The sequence below is a fragment of the Ursus maritimus genome, unplaced genomic scaffold (genome assembly GCF_017311325.1).
Source record: "Ursus maritimus isolate PB19 unplaced genomic scaffold, ASM1731132v1 scaffold_5, whole genome shotgun sequence".
Classification (NCBI taxonomy): Eukaryota; Metazoa; Chordata; class Mammalia; order Carnivora; family Ursidae; genus Ursus; species Ursus maritimus.
In genome coordinates this window covers 32,886,799-32,890,410 of record NW_024426663.1, presented here as the reverse complement: position 1 = coordinate 32,890,410, position 3,612 = coordinate 32,886,799, and the positions used below count along the sequence as shown (strand labels likewise).

Sequence of the window (3,612 nt, the reverse complement as noted above, 5' to 3'; positions counted from 1 at the left end):
CTGCAAAAATAAATTTTATCTAGAGGTCACAGCACATGCAACGTTTTAGGTGTTAAGTAGCAGATTTCTGAAGTGGATGGAGCCCTACTATCTCAGTATGCTATTCACTTCCGTGGGGGAGCTATTAACAGAGCTCCTAATGCTCATCTCCTAGGGGTAATGCCTTGAGTTTTCAGGTAAAATTACCTAGGTGTCACTTGTCTTGCATAGAAATATGCTGGCATTGTAAAGAAATCTTCCCCTGTCCTGTAACTGAGTGGTGGTGACATGTGCTAATCATAGTTGCCTCTTGATGTGTTTGGATGTTATCAGCTAGCAGAGCCCAATAGAGGGGCAAACAAATCTGACATGTTACCAGCCTCATTTATCACAAAGAGGGGGAAGGATAATCTCTTCTGATATAAACTACAGGCTTATTTTGGAATGAAGACTAATAATTTAATTCACTGCCTTTAAGAAGTTAAACACCATCAAGAGGAGGGCTGGTTTTTGTTTTTGCTTTTGTTTTTAATGACAAGCTGTGATGAACCAGGCACCTTTGATCCCTTAACATCCTCACCTAAACAGTTATAGCTCTCAACTGAGAATTGTTGGTTTCCTTGCTTTGGTGGCCAGTCTTGAGAATTCTCTGACAATTCTGAGTGTAGTGGCTATGTCTCTGTACAGTATTTTGAGTGCTGAGGGCCTGTTTTGAGATCCAGTGTTGTTCTTGCTGTTATTTGTGGTAGGAGACTACATGGTTATCTAACCTTTTGTGGTCTGGATTTTGCTTGTGTTTATTTTGGTTGAACCAAGTTGGGGGACAGTAATACCTACTGCTGGTGTAATCAGTTGGGCTACTCAGCAATGGTGTCCCATTCACCCAGTGTTGCTGGACGTCTCTCTGGCCCCAAAGACCACCCTTCCCAGTGATGGTGATCATGGGCCTGCATTTGTTTTAGTTCACTTTGTTATGGAGACACCATTGCTCTTCTAACTGGCCAACCCCAGCAGTTGCAAGTTCTTGGTTCTATTCTTGAGACTTTTCCAGAGTGCGTGTTTTTCAGCCCTGTCCATAGTCCCATCATGGCTTCATTATGAACATAATTTGAAGGACTATTTGATGGCTTTAGAGAAGATGTCTGCTTCAGCTAAGTTAATTCGGCTTAAAATATTAAATGTTTCTTAATACTAGGGGAAAAATCTGAATTCTAATTGTGAATAATTTTAAAGCTGATGTTGAGGATGTAAAGCTTATTACTGAAAGATACTCTATACTTCCTAGGCTCAGAATTTCTAAATGTTTCTCACTATAAAGAGCACACTGCTGCTGTTATGAGTGACCTGTTTACATACTTTAAGTTTATTCTTTATTTGAACAGTTGGTGAATCTAGAGCATTTATTGAGACAGAGGATGCAGAATGAAGTATAAGAAAAAAACCCAAAGCAAACAAGAAAATCCCTGAAAAATTGACCCAAGCAGATAATAAATGAACATAATGGGACTACATATTTTCAAAGTTCGTAGTTCTACTCAACTTTGGAAGTGCAAGCTGATTTTCACATTAACACGAAAACTTATTTGGTGTGCTTGATTTGTCCCCATTCTAGAACCCAGCTGAAGGTGTTTTTTTATTTTTTTGTTTTCTTATAGGATGAGAAGCCCTACTTTATTTATTTAATCCTGGTATAATTAATATATAGTGTTATATTAGTTTCAGGTGTACAATATAGTGATTTGATGGTTCTATACATTACTCAGTGCTCATCACAAATGCCGTCCTTGGGGCGCCTGGGTGGCACAGCGGTTAAGCGCCTGCCTTCGGCTCAGGGCGTGATCCCGGCGTTACGGGATCGAGCCCCACATCAGGCTCCTCTGCTATGAGCCTGCTTCTTCCTCTCCCACTCCCCCTGCTTGTGTTCCCTCTCTCGCTGGCTGTCTCTATCTCTGTCAAATAAATAAATAAAAAAATCTTTAAAAAAAAAAACAAAAAACAAAAAAAAACAAATGCCGTCCTTAATCCCCATCACCTATTTCACCCATTCCCCCACCCACCTCCCCAATGGTAACCACCAGTTCTCTATACTCAAGAGTCTGCTTTTTGTCTTTTTTCTTTGTTCATTGGTTTTGCTTCTTATGGTATTTGTCTTTCTGTGACTCACTTAATTCACTTAGCATTATACCCTCTAGAACCATTCATATTGTTGCAAATGGTAAGTTTTCATTCATTCTGGAAGACCTTCATTCTAAACAGCTTTGTAGTGAAACATTTCATTTAGAAGTTTGGACATTCTTTCTTTAGTTTGCTGTAATCCCCATTCACTGAGTAGAACTTGTATTGATCATTGGGACCTAGTTTGTTCCAGGGTTCTAGGTTATTCTTTCTACCCCAGCTGACATCGGGATTGGACAATGCCAGGTGCAGGACATACAGTGCAGCTCCAGTACCTCCTCCTCCAATAAATATGAATGGGGGGGGGCGGTCAAGCTTGGATGCTTCTTGGCCTGACCAAAGGTGTGGCTTAACATGGTTGTGGTAGAGACCTCAGATCCAGAAGGAGAAAAGATCAAATCTGCAAGGCCCACCACTAAGTAGTCCCTATACTGTGGCTCCATTTCCTTCCTTTTTATGGTTGAGTAAGATTCTGTTGTGTATATATACACCATATCTTTGTTATCCATTCATCTATGGATGGACACTTGGGTTACTTCCATATTTTGGCTATTGTAAATAACGCTGCAATAAACACAGGGGTGTATATATCTTCTTGAGTTAGTGTTTCGTATTCTTTGTGTTAATATCCTATAGTGAGGTTACTGGATCATATGATAATTCTCTTTTTAATTTTTTTGAAGAAGCTCCATGCCGTCTTCCACAGTGGCTGTATCAGTTTGCCTTCCCACCGGCAGTGCATGAGGGTTCTTTTTTTGTTTGTTTGTTTCCCCACATCCTTGTCCACACTTGTTCTTTCTTGTGTTTTTGATTTTAGTCATTTTGACAGGTGAGAGGGGATATCTCATTGTAGTTGTGATTTGCATTTCCCTGATTATTAGTGGTGTTGAGCATCTTTTCAGCCTTGGGTGTTTTGCCCCTTCTTCTCCCCTCCTTTCTTGGTCACCTGACAGATTTTCTGGGAATCTGCCCTGTTAAGCTGTTCATGTCATTTGGATTGTCAGACTTCCTTATTTCCCTGTTGTCTTTAATCTTGTCATCTTCACATTGTGGCTAATCTCCCTGCTCTCTTTCCTGTAGCTGCCTTTCTGTGTTTCTGCCTTTCCCTTTCTGGGAAATCTCTTTATTAGAATATCAGCCTGGTATCTGAGAAAGATGACAATAACTTAGGTGGTGTACAATATAACCACAACACTGAAAAGTAGAAAGTGGTCATGGTCATGTTTTTATTCATCATTGAATGTTTATTCATTACTTCTTTTGGTAATGAAAATAGAAGTTTGAGTGGCAACTGAATGTCAGGTATTGCCCTGAGTGCTAGAAATTCAAAAAGAAGAGAGCTTTTAGCTTTCTGGGTGTGAGATGTGGTAGAAGAAAGACAAACGCTAATTATCATATATCAGCATGTGAAAGAATCCTATTTGTAAGTTTACTGCTGTATTTGTTAGTGCAGCAAAG

The 3,612-nt window shown here is 39.8% G+C and overlaps 1 pseudogene; it reads right to left on the bottom strand.

Annotated features, from left to right (window-relative positions):
- Nucleotides 1-2,173: 2,173 nt before the first annotated feature.
- On the bottom strand, nt 2,174-2,639 carry LOC103663572 (annotated as a pseudogene).
- Nucleotides 2,640-3,612: the final 973 nt, after the last annotated feature.